The sequence below is a fragment of the Carassius gibelio genome, chromosome B13 (assembly GCF_023724105.1).
Source record: "Carassius gibelio isolate Cgi1373 ecotype wild population from Czech Republic chromosome B13, carGib1.2-hapl.c, whole genome shotgun sequence".
In the NCBI taxonomy this organism is placed as follows: Eukaryota; Metazoa; Chordata; class Actinopteri; order Cypriniformes; family Cyprinidae; genus Carassius; species Carassius gibelio.
This window is the reverse complement of record NC_068408.1, coordinates 25,514,814-25,534,967: the sequence shown is the minus strand read 5'-3', so window position 1 is coordinate 25,534,967 and position 20,154 is coordinate 25,514,814. Positions and strand designations below refer to the sequence as shown.

At 45.4% G+C, this 20,154-nt stretch overlaps 1 long non-coding RNA gene across 1 annotated transcript; it reads left to right on the top strand.

Annotated features, from left to right (window-relative positions):
• Window positions 1-12,499: 12,499 nt before the first annotated feature.
• Window positions 12,500-13,408, top strand: LOC127970092 (uncharacterized). Its single transcript, XR_008156519.1, has 3 exons — window positions 12,500-12,629; window positions 13,081-13,180; window positions 13,332-13,408. It is a non-coding gene; the product is annotated as an uncharacterized LOC127970092 (long non-coding RNA).
• Window positions 13,409-20,154: the final 6,746 nt, after the last annotated feature.

Sequence of the window (20,154 nt, the reverse complement as noted above, 5' to 3'; positions counted from 1 at the left end):
TACTCCCAGAGCCCCACCGAACATTGCGTGCATGTAAGAACCATCCTCCCAAGGCTCTGAGAATTCCACCTCTTCCTCAAAGCTAAAAAAAAATGTTACATTTCAACAGTCTTCCGTTCACTTCCGGGAAGGGATGCACCGGAAGTGAACGGGTGGTGTTGGCGCAGTGGATAAGACACATGGCTTTGGTGTGGGAGACCCGGGTTCGAATCCACTGTTAGACACCAATGTGTCCCTGAGCAAGACACTTAACCCCTAGTTGCTCCAGAGGCGTGTGACCTCTGACATATATAACAATTGTAAGTCGCTTTGGATAAAAGCGTCAGCTAAATGAATAAATGTAAATGATACCGATACTTTTTTAAATATTGGGCAGAGAAACCAAAAGAGTATGCATAATGTTAGTTGGTTAACTTAATTTATTAAGTAGATACAGTCGAACCAAAATGTATTCAGACACCATCAACATTTCACATTATTAATTATTTCACATTATTATTAATAAGAGTTTTTTCTTTATTGTTTAGAAGATGGTAATAAAATAATCACAAGAACACAGAGTTAAACTGTGTCAGAATAAATTAATCTTGATTGTTAGATAACTTTGATAGAAATGTATGTAATGGATTACAATCAACCAACAATTATTGAGACAACTGTTAGTATGGCAGTGTTTACACTACTATCAACAATTAGTCAGGCAAACCTTAGCCTTAATGACTGCCTGTTGTCTTATCCATGATGTTGTCCAGGTTCATGCAGACTTAGCCTTAATAATTTTTGGTCCCAAATTTGTTTTACTGGTAGTCCACCGTTTTAAGAATTTTTTGGGTATAATTTGTCACATTTTACTTTATTTTGCTAACCTTACTTACATAAATGAACTATAGTGTCCTATACACCCACTAGTTAAAAAAAATATATATGTAAATTATATCTGGTCTCCGAATAATTTTTGGTTTGACTGTATTTCCTTTGGTTATTTCACACTTAATTATGCCCATTAAAATGTATTTTACAAGTTTTTGATACTTTCTTTTTTTTGCTCCGTTTCATCACCTGTAATTTAATAGCATTAGAGCTACTCCTTTGCAGCGACTTATTACTCTAATGAAACTCTTTGCTGTAATAATGAAGGGAACCACTCGTTATAAATTTCCTGTGATATTTTTCACAAATAGAAGTCACGTTTTTGTTTTTTTCTGAAACATGCTGCGATTTATATTCCAAAAGCCACTCATATAATGCAGAGACTCTCAAGTAAGCAAAACACGCGCAGCACTTGCATGTGTTTGTACTTGTGCAGAAAGAGAGGGACCATAATAACGTACTGCCGAGCACTTTACACACAGGCTGCTAGATTCACTTTCGCCAGAAAGTCATTTATACCTATGTAGCGTATCAGACCCAAACCAGACAAATGAAAGAGTCGATCAGGAGCATTGAAACACGAGCCGAATTCCTCAGGAAGGCAACAGGATGTTGTAAATCAATCCTAGTGCCACAAGTCAGAAGCAAGATAACCAACCAACCAACTCTTTCACAGAACAGCTTCCGACATTAACACCATTAGAAGAATTATTGACAATTTCAATTCGGAGAAGAGATTGTCAAATTTGGGGCAAGTTATTGAGATGCAACACCAGCCATCACATGTAAACCCATGACAGTAATAAACAAGATCCTTAGATTGACTTCTGGTGGCCCAACATGGCAGAAGATATCAGAAGGTATGCCCGTGGATGCACCGAGTACGCCATATCCAAGAGTCCCTGTCATTTCCCTTTCAGTAAAGTCCATTCACTTCCCACATCCACCTTCCCACACCTAGGAGTAGATATCATCACAGACCTGCCTCCATCTGACGGTAACACATGTATCCTAGTAATATAGATAGATCCTTTAAATCCTGCCGCGCCTTTCCTCTACAGTGTCTGCCCACAGCCCTAGAGGCTCCAGGACTCCTTTTCAATTGAATATTCCGCCCGTTTGGTCTCCCAGAGGACATACTGTCAGACCCCGGACCCCAGTTCATCTCCCGTGTATGGAAGGCTTTCTTTTCTCTCCTAGGTATGACTGTAAGGATCATATTCTGGTTACCACCCCCAATCTAATGGTCAAACTGAGTGGAAAATTCAGGAGATTGGATGGTTTATCCTGACTTTCTGCCATGGCCACCAGGACTCCTGGAACCAGTTTCTAGGCTGGCTGAGTTCAGCATAATCATACTATTTTAATACTAATACTGTGGGGTATATAAGCTTTTATCTGTGTTGTATGATAAAAGTGATTCACTACAACAGTGCGACTACATTAAAAGGTTTTACCATTCTAAAAACACAGTTTTGTGGCCATTATTGGAACAGCAAATGTTGAATAAACCCTGAAACGCACGTGATCATTGTCATGTGGTGAATCAGGCCAATCGTGAAATAGCTGTGTCGTCATCAGCGCTCCTGCAGTCACTCTGGGGAAACTACAGCGACTGAGACAGCCAGCTGCTCTTGAAACACTCTCGTGGTACTTTGATACCACACATGGCAGTCATGTGGCATTGCCACATATCGACAGCCTTAACAACAGATGAACCAGGCTCGTGGGTAAGCTATATTTAACTGGTACCACATATAATAGCATGCCTAGCAAACATGACTGAACAATTAGCTTTGAACAATGAGCAATGTCTGAAGCATATTCGCCAACATAGCGAAACACACGTGGCAGCATGTGGCATTGCCGCCGTCTCAAGTCGGATGAAACTTCTAACCGGCATGCACTGCCTCAAGTCAGATTTTGATCGGTTTGTGCAGTGCTGTGTGAAGTCAAACGCACCTAATGCCTGATACCCTGAGAGTCAGCTGCCTAAACTATCATATGCAGCCAGTAACTTCCCGATAGTTTTAGAGGATGATAAATCCTCGTTGTCACCTGTTGTTCAGAGAATAGTACACCAGGGTTCTTACACCTTCAAAAGTAAAATTCAAGCACTTCCAAGGACATAAAAACATTTTCAGCACTTTAAAACTGTGGTAAATTACCTGTTTACATACAAACTCTTACCTTAGTTAAAGCACATGCACAGATACAACACAGACACACCTTACTTCATAAATCATTTGGATGTTTGAAGGCCCATTTGCATTGTTCTAAACAAAAATCAGCCATCAGTTAAGGAACATCTTTAGGTCTTAGTTTACCGAGCAGGGAAAATGTTGATTATCTTTAAATGATCAAAGCACACACTCTCCCATGGAAAACAAAACCAAGAAGACTTAACAGGGGGCTACTCAAGTATTTTGTTCTCTTATTTTACCATAATTTGTCATTTTCGAGCCATCACTGACTGAAGCAGCAAACTCCGGCCGAAAGGTTTTTTTTTCTTCTTTTTTCCCTCTTTTCCCTCTCCTCTATCGAAAGGCCCGCGTTAATAAAGAGCACACTACAGCCATGCTACAAGCTGCTTATTTTATGAAAACAACAATTATCAATTCAGTAAGAAAGCAAGTTATGAACCAATGCACTGCATTTTCAAGAGGCGGTTGATAACCAACGCAACATTGAAAAGGAGACATACTCATAGATGCCACTAGGAGGGAATTGTGGGCATATTCAACCCACGACAACTGCTGACCCCAGGAGCTATGTGATGCTAGACAGCAGAGAGCATGCTCAAGTTGGCTCGCTCGGCCTGCCCTTTGATCTGAGGGTGGAAACCTGGAGACAGACTCATAGAGGCCCCGATCTGTCTACCGAACTCTTTTCAAAACCGAAGACGGATTCCAGGACCACCTGAGTGGTAATTAATGCAAAAGAATAACAATATACATGGCTGCTCATAGACAGATAATGATTTTTTGCTGCAGATCTTTCAAAAACAAATAAACATAGATAAAAACACACACACATGAATACAAACAGCGATATTTTATTTAATGCAAACCTACCATAATTATATTACGTTTAATTGTACAGGTAGTTATAAATTATGTTATCAAATAAAGTTAATAAAACATGCTTTATCAGAATTCTCTGTGCGTCTTGTTTGACAGTCAGAAACACTGATCTTACATAACAGAACAAAACCAGCTCTTCAAAAATGAAAAGTATTGCATATTTGAGAGGTTTGTGTTTGAAAGAAGACATTCCTGTGGACCTGACCTGACGCTGATCCGCATAATCAACAAAAGAATAAAGCAATCTCTGCGTTGTCTCTTGATGAATTTCCACACAGAGGTACGTAAAATGTAGGGAGGATGTTTCCCCATGTTTTTGATATACCCACTATCCGCTGTTAAATTTGAAAATCATTAATTTTATACATCTATCCACGTTTCGAATGTGAGTTTCTCTTACAGTCAATGCGAGCGTCGCAAGACCGGAAACAAGTACGCACACACTCGCGTCGCTGAAGCTCACCGCCGCCATCTTGTTCACCTAGCCCATTGCCGTTCCGGATCTCGGAGACAAAGTCAAGTCAAGTCAAGTCACCTTTATTTATATAGCGCTTTAAACAAAATCCATTGCATTAAAGCAACTGAACAACATTAATTAGGAAAACAGTGTTTCAATAATGCAAAATGACAGTTAAACGCAGTTCATCATTGAATTCAGTGATTTCATTTCAGTTCAGTTTAAATGGTGTCTGTGCAATCATTTACAATAAAGTCAACGATATTGCTGTAAATGAAGTCACCCCAATTTAGCAAGCCAGAGGCGACAGCGGCAAGGAACCGAAACTCCATCGGTGACAGAATGGAGAAAAAACTTTGGCAGAAACCAGGCTCAGTTGGGGGGCCAATTCTCCTCTGACCAGACGAAACCAGCAGTTAAATTCCAGGCTGCAACCAAGTCAGATTGTGCAGAAGAATTGTCACAGGCCGGAGCGGACCACCAATTCAACGGGTCTCGCTCCTCCCTCTAACTTCCACCTCGAGGAGGTCCCACAACACCCTAATGAATGGACGGACAACCAAGATTAAAATGTAACAATTTAATTTGTTTAAAAGTTTGGGGAAAGGGGTAAGGAAACTTTAAAACTAATGATGACTCGAACTATTCTTTATCTACAAATACGGATTCCAGTCTCAGGAACACTCCTCTTCAGCCCTTCCTCGACAACACTCCACTTCAGCCCTTAATTTCCCGCCGACTCCACTCCAGGTAAGTTTAAAGCAAGAGCTAAGCAGTTGACGTGCAGGGGTTCTAGCTCTCAGGTAAATACAGAGTTCAATACACAGGTGAGTATTCACAGGGCTAAGCTGTTAGCGTGCAGGGGTTCTAGCTCTCAAGTAAGTACAGTGTTCCATACACAGGTAAGTATTCAAAGGGCTGGGCTGTTAGCGTGCAGGGGTTCTAGCTCTCAAGTAAGTACAGTGTTCTATACACAAGTGGGTATTCACAGGGCTGGGCTTGTTAATGTGAAGAGGTTCTTGCTCTTAGGTAAGTACAGCGTTCAATACACAGGTAAGTATTCACAGGGCTGGGCTGTTGGCGTGCAGAGGTTCTAGCTCTCAGGTATGTACAGCGTTCAATACACAGGTAAGTATTCACAGGGCTGGGCTGTTAGCGTGCAGGGGTTCTAGCTCTCAGGTAAATGCAGTGTTCGATACACAGGTGGGTATTCACAGGGCTGGGCTGTTAGCGTGCAGGGGTTCTAGCTCTCAGGTAAATACAGTGTTCGATACACAGGTGGGTATTCACAGGGCTGGGCTGTTAGCGTGCAGGGGTTCTAGCTCTCAATGTAAGTACAGTGTTCCATAGACAGGTGGGCATTCACAGGGCTGGGCTGTTAACGTGCAGGGGTTCTAGCTCTCAAGTAAGTACAGTTTTCAATACACAGGTGAGTATTCACAGGGCTGAGCTGTTAGCGTGCAGGGGTTCTAGCTCTCAATGTAAGTACAGTGTTCCATACTCAGGTAAGTATTCACAGGGCTGAGCTGTTAGCGTGCAGGGGTTCTAGCTCTCAATGTAAGTACAGTGTTCCATACACAGGTAAGTATTCACAGGGCTGAGCTGTTAACGTGCAGGAGTTCTAGCTCTCAAGTAAGTACAGTGTTCAATACACAGGTGAGTATTCACGGGGCTGGGCTGTTAATGCGCTACTCACCACTGAAGATATTCAGAGGTCTGTATTCCAAGCAGATACGGGTTTAGTCGATGACTGACGGCTGGTGGGCCTTACAGGTGAAACTGCAAACAATACTGGGCTTCCCGCCCAGCTTGATAAGGGGGCACACGGGGGAGGATCGGCTGTTGTCCTTCGAGGGATTGCTGCGTGGGCAACGACATCCAACCTCCTCCAGAGGCGCCTCCAACACGTCCGAGCTCCAGCTTACTTAAGGTAAAGACTGTGGTTGCCACCAATACACTACTCCTCTCCGTCAGGCCTCTTCCTACGACCAGGGACACAACCACGGACAAACACCACACACCACAAAGGCACTACAATTCTTCTCGTGTGTACACTTCAATATAGCAGCACTCACCACACTCCACACACTCAGTGAAAGAAGATCGGTGGTGTATTCCCGTTTCGGGCTCAGAGTCCTGACAGGGCGGGTCAGATGGACAAAGGCAGGAGGGCAGACCACAGCAGGCAGATATATCGTACACCGGAGTCTCTCCGTCTTTCCCAGCGGTCTCCAACGCAAGGCACTACTATCAACACTGAGTAAACACACAAGCACTGAGGATTATCAGATCAACACAAGAGGGGGGGGGGATTTTCCACTGCTACGGAGAGATATGCAGTCGGAATCCTTTCTTAAAGGCGGTTAGTCTCCCTCCACATCCGTCATTCACTCTCCACAATATACAAGAAATGTTCGTAAAGTCTTCACCCACCAGTGCACAATGTTGTCCTCTCCCAACACGAATTCAATGATCTCCTTCACTCAGGGGCCTTCCAAACGTAGGATCGCTCCTTCAACTCAATCCACAATAGGAGGTAAACACAACATACAAAAGGTCGATCACTTAACTTCCTCCGCACTTCCAATATCCATTTTCCTTGGATTCTCCGTTGCAGCCCGTAAATCGCAACATCCACGCCACACCAGCCACTTCCGTATCCCGTGGAACAACAGCAGAACAAAAAAACCTCCTCCTGTTCATAAACCAGCCCCTTTTATATCACTGCATCCTTCCCGATCCTCCAATCGGTATCCAACACGTCCTCTTCCCACACCTGACATGTATTTTGGATAATTTCCCCACCTTGGGCCAACCGGAACAGAACTTATGTTTCACTTAAATTGGTCCGGGCGGAAATATTTCCCACACTACAGTTCCGCCCGGATTAGTCACCCAGTGACATCCTCCCCCGCCAAATCGTTCTAGTCCCTAGAACGTGGTTGTTCAACCCAATCCCCATACCTCTCGGGGGGCCGTCCTTGGTTCTCTCGTTGGGACCGTCTAGGTGGTGATCCGGGGTCCAGTCCCCTTGGTTCAGCCTCTGGGAGCCTCGGAACTATGGCCCATGCTTGCAACGGCGGAGCGCACACAGTCGGAGCTGGTAATGCCTCTAGGGGAGGTCTAGGGTAGTTCGGGCATGGCCGAATCAAGTTGCGATGTAATACCCGTTCTGGTCCAGCCTTCCCCTCAGGTCGAAGTACATAGACCGGCTGCCCCAGCCGCTGCTGGTGCTGCACCACATATGGAACAGACTCCCAACGGTCACTCAACTTCCCTTTCCCCTGTCGCCGGTTGTCCCGTACCAGCACTCTCTCTCCTGGTAACAACGGGGCTTCTCTGGCCGTCCGATCATATATCTGTTTGTTCTTAATTGCGGCAGCATTTATCCTCCCCGAGACTTGCTCATAGGCAGAGTGAAGGCGCTGGTGGTGGCATCTTACCCACTCAGTCAAACTCAAGGTCTCTTCCAACGTGGCCACCCCCAATACCAAGTCTGTCGGCAACCGCACATGTCTCCCGAACATCAGGTAGGTCGGAGCGTACCCCGTAGTGCTGTGGACGCTGTTGTTATAGGCCTGGACCAGTGCAGGAAGGTTACTCACCCAATCGTTCTGACGTTCCTGGTCCAGCGTACCCAGTAGGCTCAACAGAGTCTGGTTGAAGCGTTCGCAGCACCCGTTCCCTTGGGGATGGTAGGGGGTAGTATGGGTCTTAGTACATCCATACACCCGACACAACTCCCTGATCACTCTGGACTCAAAGTTCGGCCCCTGGTCACTGTGCAAGAATTCTGGGCATCCGAAAGGCTGAATCACTGCCCTCCACAAGGCGGTGGCGGTCACGTTGGCTGTCTGATCCAAAGTCGGGATGGCCCAAGCATACTTGGTAAACAGGTCGGTGACCACCAAGATGTTTTGGTAGCGGTCCATGGGCCTGCCCAAGGTTAGATAATCCATGGCCAGGATATGCAACGGGGCCCTGGCCTGTATCGGAACCATCGGGGCCTTCACCTCCTTCCGAGCCTTAAACAGGGTACATCGAGGGCATGCTTGAATGAACAAACTCACAGCGGCCTCCATCCCGGGCCAGTAGAAATGTCGCCGCAGAAGCGACAACGTCCTCTCATTCCCCTGATGCCCCAATTGTGTATGGTAGGCCTCTAACAAAGCCTGCACCTGGCCCCCTGGCACCAACACCTGGCGGACCTCCTCTCCCGACTTCGGGTCTTTAATCGTCCTGCACATCACCCCATCTCTCAAGCCAAGGCGTGCCCACTGCCCCAACAACTTCCTCACCTTGTGAGTCTGGGCTCGCCATTCCACCTTCGTTGGCCCCCTCCTCCGTCTTAACCAATGACCTAGCATTCTCAAATCCTGGTCCTCCTCTTGACGCTCCCTCCATCGTTGCGGGTCCCAGCCCCAACTCACTGGCACAGCCTCCTGCGGAGCCCCCGGTACCTCTACAACCCCCACTGTCAGCCCTTCCTCCGGGCCTATCGGTAACTCTCGTTCACTCTCCATCTGATGTGCCTCCGGGAGTCTGGACAAGACGTCGGCATTTGTGTGCTCTCGGCCTGGCCGATATTGGATCTGGTAGTCGAAGTTGGCCAGCTGGGCCACCCATCTTTGCTCCACTGCCCCCAGCTTTGCCGTCTGTAAGTGGACCAAGGGGTTGTTATCTGTTATCACCTGTACTTTAGCACCCCATAAGTAGTCTTTGAATTTTTCACTCAGGGCCCACTTCAAAGCCAGCAACTCCAGCTTAAATGAACTGTAATTCGAATCATTCCTCTCTGCCGGGTGGAGGCTTCGGCTAGCATAGGCGATCACTTGCTCTACCCCTTGCTGCTGCTGAGCTAACACCGCCCCAAGCCCGAGGTTACTGGCGTCTGTGTACAAGATGAAAGGTTGTGAATAATCCGCATAGCCCAAGATTGGAGCCTGGAGCAGCTCTTGCTTCAGCCTTTGAAACGCCGATTCACACACCGGGCTCCAAGCAATGGAGGGAGACCCACGGCCGCGAGGACGCCCAGTCCCTGCCAACAGCTGATTCAAGGGTTTGGCAATTTTTGAAAAATCCTTGATGAATCGCCGATAGTATCCGACGAAGCCCAAAAAGGACCGAACTTGCCTCACGGTTTTCGGTGCCTCCCAGCCCTGCACAGCCGCCACCTTCTCGGGATCCACCGAGACCCCCGAGGCACTCACACAATGGCCCAGAAACTTCACCTCCTTCCTCAACAGGTGGCACTTCTCTGGCTGCAGCTTCAACCCATACTGCTCCATGGCCCGAAACACATCCTCCAGATGTCGCAGATGGGACTCAAAATCTGGGGAATAGACGATGACATCATCTAGATATACCAGCGTAGAGTCCACCAACTGGCCACCCAGACACCGCTGCATCAGCCGTTGGAACGTGGCCGGTGCATTACATAGGCCAAAGGGCATACGGTCCCACTCAAAAAGCCCAAAGGGAGTGGTGAAAGCAGTCTTCTCTCGGTCGACCCCCTCGACCTGGACTTGCCAATACCCACTCGCAAGATCCAAAGTGGAGTACCATACAGACCGTGTCAGGCTGGCAAGAGAGTCCTCTATCCGCGGCAGTGGAAAAGCATCTTTCTTTGTGACTTGATTTAATTTCCGATAGTCTACACAAAATCTCCAAGCTCCCGTCTTCTTCTGGACGAGGACAATCGGGGCCGCCCATGGGCTACTGCTCTCCCGGACAATCCCCTTGTCCAACATTCCCTGCAGCAGAGTACGAACCTCCGAATACAGAGTGGGTGGTACTGGACGGTATCTCTCACGACTAGGCAGGGCATCGCCAGTGGGGATCTGATGTTTCACTACACCGGTACAGCCATAGTCCTCATCATGTCTGGAGAACACATGTTGCCACTTGGTAAGGAGATCCTGCAATTGTTTACTCTGGCTTTCCTCTAGCCCTTCTCCCTGGAGGGACTCTCTGGTCAGGTGAACAGGCACCTCATTTCCGAGCTGTTCCAGGGATGAGTCCACCTGAGCCAAGGTCACTTCTACGACCGTAGGACACACCTGCCGGAAGCTGACTTCCCGGCCCTCTCGCACCTGGTGGGCATCCACCATGGTCACCAGGACCAACCGCTGGTGACGATGTAAATTGACAGGGTAAGGGTTCTCGTTCCGTATCTTCACCGGGACTCGGCCTCGGCGAACCACTGCCAATCCATGGGCCACTGCTACACTCTGGCAGTCCATATGGGGCTCGACCAGCACCCAGCCTGACGACCCGCACTCGTGCGATGGTACTCTTGCCCAGACAATGGCCTCACTCCTTGCCGGTATAGATACTGCGTATCGGCAGGCAACCCGCCCGATACCTTCTTGACTCCCCCGTGCCTTGGCCATGTGTACCCGACGACAATCGGCCTCTATCCTTTCCCATTCTTGTCTTTCTGCCGGTGGTAGGGTCTTCTTAGGCCTAGCCTGAAACAACTCCTCCCAGCAGTCTGCAATTACGTTCATCCCCAACAGGGCTTTTTGGATTCCCAGGCAATGATCTCGGACAATAACGACCCCCTTCTGGGGCACAGTGATTCCATTAATCTCCAAATCTGTAACTAGATATCCGACATAGGGGATCTCCAGTCCATTAGCCCCCCGTAAGGTCAGCCAGGGTGCTTCTGTTCCCTGTACCTGGCTACCCTGAAACAGCTCCTTGGACAGGCTCTCTGAGACTAAGGTGACTTGAGACCCAGTGTCTACCAGACATCGTATCTTCACCCCACGGATCCGTACCTCTACCACTGGGCTATGCCCGATCAGCTGATTCCTGGGGGCGCTCATCCAATTTGGGTCACTCACAGAGGTCCCAGCCACTTGACCCACAGTGGCCGGCCGACCTAAAAATCCCCTTCGGAACCCCGTCGAGAGCCGCATTGGCGACTATAATGCCCTGGCTCACCACACCGATTACAAATGGGGCGTCCCTGTTCGTCCCACTGAAAACGGGCCCGGACTTCCCGTACTGGACGTCTCTCCAGACCTCGTCTTCCCTCGGAATGCGACCGCTCCCGTGACATTGGTGGTAAGCGTTGGGGGCCTCGTCGCATCTCTTCTAGGAGGGTTTTAGATAACTCTGCCATCTGCTCTCGGACATCCTTCAAGAGCTCAGAACGTAAGGCCTGTTTCCAATCCCCTGTTCCAGAGGCAGCTGCCACTTCTCCACTCACTGCCGCACACACTGGGGAATCCACCACTCCCACCTGATCCGCTTCTAGGGCCAGAGCCTCGGCTCTCAGGTCTTCAAACGTCATAGCTGGGTCTCTACGAAATTGAACACGTAGACTCTGACGAACTGGGCCCTCTCGCAGCCCCAACAGGAACTGGTCTCGTAAGAGAGTCTCCCCCTCTCCCAAGCCATGGTCCCGCTTACCTCGCAGCCTGATGAACTGCTCCCGCAACCTTAGTGTGAAGGCCCTTAAGGATTGTTGCTGCCCTTGCTTGCAATTGAAAAACTGGGCCCGAAGGACCGCTACTGGGGTTGCATCCCCATATATTCCTGTGAGGAAGTCCAACACATCTTGTGCAGTAGCTCGGACTGTCTCTGGGGCAGCCTGGACTTCCCGTTGGGCCTCCCCCTCTAGGGAATTTATCACAAACTGCAGTTTCTGGGGGGCGCTCAATCCTTGAATCCCAGCCAGATATTCGACCTGGGCTTTCCATTCCGACAGCCGTATCTCAGATCCCGGCCCTCCATACTTCGGTGCCCAGGGGGCTCCCAAGAATATGGGCATGACTCGGGGTGGGGCCTCAGGCACTGCCTCGTCCGCCATTGGGGAGCCGCGGTCGCTCAACTCGAGGTGGAACCCTGCCGACTACGCCAAAATCTGTCACAGGCCGGAGCGGACCACCAATTCAACGGGTCTCGCTCCTCCCTCTAACTTCCACCTCGAGGAGGTCCCACAACACCCCAATGAATGGACGGACAACCAAGATTAAAATGTAACAATTTTATTTGTTTAAAAGTTTGGGGAAAGGGGTAAGGAAACTTTAAAACTAATGATGACTCGAACTATTCTTTATCTACAAATACGGATTCCAGTCTCAGGAACACTCCTCTTCAGCCCTTCCCCGACAACACTCCACTTCAGCCCTTAATTTCCCGCCGACTCCACTCCAGGTAAGTTTAAAGCAAGAGCTAGGCAGTTGACGTGCAGGGGTTCTAGCTCTCAGGTAAATACAGAGTTCAATACACAGGTGAGTATTCACAGGGCTAAGCTGTTAGCGTGCAGGGGTTCTAGCTCTCAAGTAAGTACAGTGTTCCATACACAGGTAAGTATTCAAAGGGCTGGGCTGTTAGCGTGCAGGGGTTCTAGCTCTCAAGTAAGTACAGTGTTCTATACACAAGTGGGTATTCACAGGGCTGGGCTTGTTAATGTGAAGAGGTTCTTGCTCTTAGGGAAGTACAGCGTTCAATACACAGGTAAGTATTCACAGGGCTGGGCTGTTGGCGTGCAGAGGTTCTAGCTCTCAGGTATGTACAGCGTTCAATACACAGGTAAGTATTCACAGGGCTGGGCTGTTAGCGTGCAGGGGTTCTAGCTCTCAGGTAAATGCAGTGTTCGATACACAGGTGGGTATTCACAGGGCTGGGCTGTTAGCGTGCAGGGGTTCTAGCTCTCAGGTAAATACAGTGTTCGATACACAGGTGGGTATTCACAGGGCTGGGCTGTTAGCGTGCAGGGGTTCTAGCTCTCAATGTAAGTACAGTGTTCCATAGACAGGTGGGCATTCACAGGGCTGGGCTGTTAACGTGCAGGGGTTCTAGCTCTCAAGTAAGTACAGTTTTCAATACACAGGTGAGTATTCACAGGGCTGAGCTGTTAGCGTGCAGGGGTTCTAGCTCTCAATGTAAGTACAGTGTTCCATACTCAGGTAAGTATTCACAGGGCTGAGCTGTTAGCGTGCAGGGGTTCTAGCTCTCAATGTAAGTACAGTGTTCCATACACAGGTAAGTATTCACAGGGCTGAGCTGTTAACGTGCAGGAGTTCTAGCTCTCAAGTAAGTACAGTGTTCAATACACAGGTGAGTATTCACGGGGCTGGGCTGTTAATGCGCTACTCACCACTGAAGATATTCAGAGGTCTGTATTCCAAGCAGATACGGGTTTAGTCGATGACTGACGGCTGGTGGGCCTTACAGGTGAAACTGCAAACAATACTGGGCTTCCCGCCCAGCTTGATAAGGGGGCACACGGGGGAGGATCGGCTGTTGTCCTTCGAGGGATTGCTGCGTGGGCAACGACATCCAACCTCCTCCAGAGGCGCCTCCAACACGTCCGAGCTCCAGCTTACTTAAGGTAAAGACTGTGGTTGCCACCAATACACTACTCCTCTCCGTCAGGCCTCTTCCTACGACCAGGGACACAACCACGGACAAACACCACACACCACAAAGGCACTACAATTCTTCTCGTGTGTACACTTCAATATAGCAGCACTCACCACACTCCACACACTCAGTGAAAGAAGATCGGTGGTGTATTCCCGTTTCGGGCTCAGAGTCCTGACAGGGCGGGTCAGATGGACAAAGGCAGGAGGGCAGACCACAGCAGGCAGATCTTTTCGTACACCGGAGTCTCTCCGTCTTTCCCAGCGGTCTCCAACGCAAGGCACTACTATCAACACTGAGTAAACACACAAGCACTGAGGATTATCAGATCAACACAAGAGGGGGGGGGATTTTCCACTGCTACGGAGAGATATGCAGTCGGAATCCTTTCTTAAAGGCGGTTAGTCTCCCTCCACATCCGTCATTCACTCTCCACAATATACAAGAAATGTTCGTAAAGTCTTCACCCACCAGTGCACAATGTTGTCCTCTCCCAACACGAATTCAATGATCTCCTTCACTCAGGGGCCTTCCAAACGTAGGATCGCTCCTTCAACTCAATCCACAATAGGAGGTAAACACAACATACAAAAGGTCGATCACTTAACTTCCTCCGCACTTCCAATATCCATTTTCCTTGGATTCTCCGTTGCAGCCCGTAAATCGCAACATCCACGCCACACCAGCCACTTCCGTATCCCGTGGAACAACAGCAGAACAAAAAAACCTCCTCCTGTTCATAAACCAGCCCCTTTTATATCACTGCATCCTTCCCGATCCTCCAATCGGTATCCAACACGTCCTCTTCCCACACCTGACATGTATTTTGGATAATTTCCCCACCTTGGGCCAACCGGAACAGAACTTATGTTTCACTTAAATTGGTCCGGGCGGAAATATTTCCCACACTACAGTTCCGCCCGGATTAGTCACCCAGTGACAGAATCATCTGCTTCCTGTGGTCTTGGCCTGGTGGTCGTCTTAGACATGGTCTTTATAGGGGATCTGTATCTGGGGCTCCAGTTTTCCTGGTCTCCACTGTCTTCCTAGGCTGTAGAGGTCCTTTATAGGCGCTGATCCACCATCTGGTCTAGATACGTACTGGATCCAAGTGACTGCAGTGACCCTTTGATCGGGATACAGACTGGATCTGGTGGCTACGGTGACCTCGGAATAAGAGCTAAACAGACTAATATTGGCATAACCATTCTTATGGTGATGTAGCAAGTACATCGGGTGTTATGGGAAGTGTTCCATGTTCCGGTTTACCTAATTAATGCAGCCAAAAATCCTTTGATTTGGATATTAAAAGCATATTAGTATGTTATGTGTAAGCCATTTTAAAGAGATGGGTCTTTAATCTATATTTAAATTGCAAGAGTGTGTCTGCCTCTCGAACAATGTTAAGTAGGTTATTCCAGAGTTTAGGCATGAAATAGGAAAAGGATCTGCCGCCCACAGTTGATTTTGATATTCTAGGTATTATCAAATTTCCTGATTTTTGAGAGCGTAGCGGACGTAAAGGATTATAATGTAAAAGGAGCTCATTCAAATACTGAGGTGCTAAACTGTTTAGGGCTTTATAAGTAATAAGCAATATTTTAAAATCTATACGATGTTTGATAGGGAGCCAGTGCAGTGTTGACCGGACCGGGCTAATATGGTCATACTTCCTGGTTCTAGTAAGAACTCTTGCTGCTGCATTTTGGACTAGCTGTAGTTTGTTTACCAAGCGTGCAGAACAACCACCCAATAAAGCATTACCATAATCTAACCTTGAGGTCATAAATGCATGGATTAACATTTCTGCATTTGACATTGAGAGCATAGGCTGGTATTTAGATATATTTTTGAGATGGAAAAATGCAGTTTTACAAGTGCTAGAAACGTGGCTTTCTAAGGAAAGATTGCAATCAAATAGCACACCTAGGTTCCTGACTGATGAAGAAGAATTGACAGAGCAGCCATCAAGTCTTAGACAGTGTTCTAGGTTATTACATGCAGAGTTTTTAGGTCCTATAATTAACACCTCTGTTTTTTTTTTCAGATTAGCAGTTAGAAATTAATCGTCATCCAGTTTTTTTATATTGACTATGCGTTCCATTATTATTTCAAATTGGTGTGTTTCACCGGGCCACAAAGAAATATAGACCGGAGTATCACCAGCATAACAGTGAAAGCTAACACCATGTTTCCTGATGATATCACCCAAGGGTAACATATAAAGCGTGAAGATTAGCGGCCCTAGTACGGAGCCTTGAGGTACTCCATACTGCACTTTAGATCGTTATGATACCTCTTCATTCACTGCTACGAAATTGATGGCAGTCATATAAGTACGATTTAAACCATGCACTTCCATTAATGCCAACAAAGTTTTCAAGTCTATGCAAAAGAATGTTGTGTTCAATTGTGTCAAACGCAACACTAAGATCCAATAGAACTAATGAAGAGATACAACCACGATCAGATGATAAGAGCAGGTCATTTGTAACTCTAAGGAAAGCAGTCTTAGTACTATGATACGGTCTAAACCCTGACTGGAAATTCTCACATATACCATTTTTCTCTAAGAAGGAATATAATTAGGGTTGCCACCTTCAATACAGAAAAATAAGGGACGCCTGGGGGGGCGGGGGCAGTGGTGGTAAATCACAATTTCAAAACATGTTTTCATAAAAAAATAATACTAGGTACACCTGCGTAAACTCCGCTGCTGTAACCTAGAAAGGAGTAGGATGAGAAATTGCTAATGAACTTTAGTAATTGTGTAAGGTGGCGTGAACACAGATTTTTGATAAAATATTTGTCATTGTTTGCAGACAATAACAACATCCAAACAGTGAAACCACATAATAAATAATGACCTACAAACATTTCTAAATTCATGTAAAACACAAATTTTTTTATTATTAAAAAAAAAAGTTAATCTATTTTATATAATCTATTGTTAATTCTACAGTAACCAGTTGAAGAATGCATTTATTTAAATTAGTTAAGTTATTTATTTGCTTCACATAGGCACTATATTTTTATTATTAAAGGGGGGGTGAAATGCTCGTTTTCACTCAATATCCTGTTAATCTTGAGTACCTATAGAGTAGTACTGCATCCTTCATAACTCCAAAAAGTCTTTATTTTTATTATATTTATAAGAGAAAGATAGTCTGTACCGATTTTTCCCGGAAAAACACGAGCGCCTAGAGGCGTGACGTGTGGGCGGAGCTAAAGAATCACGAGCGCCAGTAGGCTTTTGAGTTGAGAGCATGTTGAAGCTGTGACACAGATCCAGAGGCTGAAATTTAACAAGAGCAGCATCAGCAAAGGTGGTATGCTATGTGGTATGTACTGAAACTGTATATATTTGCTTAGCAGTTTTGGAAAATGACTAAGTTCCACTTTATGTCGTCTTTTTTTTTTTTTTTTTTTTTTTTTAAGCTGTACATGTGGAAAGTGCAGTTTGATGACAACATCGCATGTTGTTTACTTGATGTGCTTACGGGCTGATAGCTAAGTTAACAACACAGAGATATTTCAAGCAGTTTTACTCACCGCATGTGGTTCCAACACACGATCGTGACCCTTTTCCGTTGGGACTGCATTATCCTTAAGAAATAAACGATGTGCAATCCGAAATGCAGGGAACAAACAAAAACACTTGCACAACTCCGTTGATGCTCTGTAAAAATAAACTCCATCCACTGGTCCCTTAATGCTGTTTCTCTTTTGGTAATCTGTGCAGGGTTGTCTTGCCCTGGCAACCAAAAACACACTTCTTTTGTGACTTTTCGCGACGCTCTCGCTCTGATCAGGCTGTGCTCAGCCTCTCAGTGCTCTGCTATATGGGAGCGCGCGCTCTTCCGGAAGAAGAGCGCGCACTTAGGACCCATATAAGGAAATTCCGCTCCATCTAACGTCACACAGAGCCATACTCGAAAAAAACTTTCCGAAACTTGTGATAAACCGGAAGAGGTTTTTTTGGAACAAAAATACTCCTTCAAACGTACAACTTAATTTTTGAAACTTTGTCCATGTTTAGCATGGGAATCCAACTCTTTAACAGTGTAAAAAACTCAGTATGCATGAAATAGCATTTCACCCCCCCTTTAAATATCTCTCTTATCTCTTATAAAAATAATGCTTTGTCTGACTGTACACCTTAACTGTAATAAACAAATCGGTAACACTTTAAAATAAGGTTCATTAGTTAACTTCATTAACAGTAACTAATAATTATCTACACCTATACAGCAATTGTTCATGTTTGTTCATGTTAATTTCCACATTTAATAATACTTTGATAAAATCTTGTTATAGTCAATGTGAACTAACATAATCAATGAACAGCTTTATCTATATTAATTAACATTAACAAAGATTAATAAATACTGTAACAAATGTATTACTTATTGTTAGTTCATGTTAGTTAATACACTAATGTTTAATAAATGAACCTTATTATAAGGTGTTACCATTTTTAACATTATTTCTTAACAAATAGACAGTCGATGAAATCTAATGTAATCAATCAGAAAATTACTGAGGTGATAAAAACCCTGTCATTACACTATCTGCCTCAGGAGATGATTGAGTTCTCCCGAGTCATGCTGTCGCACATCTGACAAGCCACCGTGCGCAAAAGAGAACACTTGCCGACAAATTGACCCGTTCTCCTCTGATGACTCTGATTGGCAGTGAACCAGAAAACAAACCAATCGATCCAACGATGGCAGCAAGTCTTACCCAATCGGGCAGAACAGGACGAGTCTTCAACAGAACTTTTGATCGTTATGACACCTCTTCATTCACTGTTACGAATTGATGGCAGTCATATAAGTACGATTTAAACCATGCTAATGCACTTCCATTAATGCCAACAAAGTTTTCAAGTCTATGCAAAAGAATGTTGTGTTCATTTGTCTCAAACGAAACACTAAGATCCAATAGAACTAATGAAGAGATACAACCACGATCAGATGATAAGAGCAGATCATTTGTAACTCTAAGGAAAGCAGTCTTAGTACTATGATACGGTCTAAACCCTGACTGGAAATTCTCACATATACCATTTTTTCTCTAAGAAGGAATATAATGGTGAAGATACCACTTTTTGTAGTATCTTGGACAGAAAAGGAAGATTCGAGATTGGTCTATAATTAACTAGTTCTTTGGGCTCAAGTTGTGGCTTTTTGATGAGAGGCTTAATAACAGCCAGTTTGAGGGTTCTGGGGACATATCCTAATGACATTGAGGAATTAATTATAGTCAGAAGAGGATCTATGACTTCTGGAAGCACCTCTTTTAGGAGCTTAGATGGTATAGGGTCTAACATACATGTTGTTGGTTTAGTAATGATTTAACAATTTATACAATTCTTCCTCTTTGTAGCTTCCTGGCTTAAAAATGTTGAACTCTTTCACTGATGATTCATAATGAGCTTTATTAAAGATCCGTCACCGTAGATTTGCAGTAATCACCGTTAAATGCCATAAGACATCACAAATCACCGTAAGAGCTTTACATGAAAACAAACAAAACAAAATATAAATAAACCATGAAACAAACATACATCAAATCACATACAAACTAATACCCATTATAATATATACCCAATACCCAATACCCAAATCCTTAACACTCCCACCAAATTATGAGTGCAAATCTCACACCGAATGCATAAGCATGAATAATTTACATTTATCCCCTTTTTTTACATTTTTATCCCATTTTCTTTTTTTTTCTTTTTTTCTCTTTTTTTAAACATTTTGATTTAAATGACAAAGATTCAAAGATGTGAATTTAGGAATATTAAAATTATGCTCATTGACTTGACAAAATGAACAACTATCCAATAAACACTAATGTCCCTCCAATAATAAAACAAGTTTTTGCACTGGTCTTTCAATGATGTATGGTTTGTTAATGCACTTGCCTTCTGCACTAAGTTTTGAGTCACTTAGAATAACCTTGGCCCTTCTTACAAGTCCGTCACCACTAAAAATGATCTCCTTTATCCTGCCAAGCTTCCAGTCATTCCTATGCATCTCCTCCTCTTTGACGATAACAAGATCATCAACTTGAAGGTTTCTCTTAACCGTGTTCCACTTCTGCCGGCTAGTTATGTTCACAAGGTACTCTTTGCGCCAACGACTCCAAAATTGTTCTGCTAAATACTGCACATGTCTCCATCTTTTCTGTGCAAACACATCCTCCCTAACAAAGTTTCCTGGAGGGGGCAAAGCAGTAGTTGATTTTAACGTAAGCAGATGCTTTGGAGTGATTGGTGTCAGACTTTGAGGAACAGTCAGTAGTAAGTGGTGTATTATTCACAATGGCCAATGCTTCATACAAGAACACCAGGGTTCT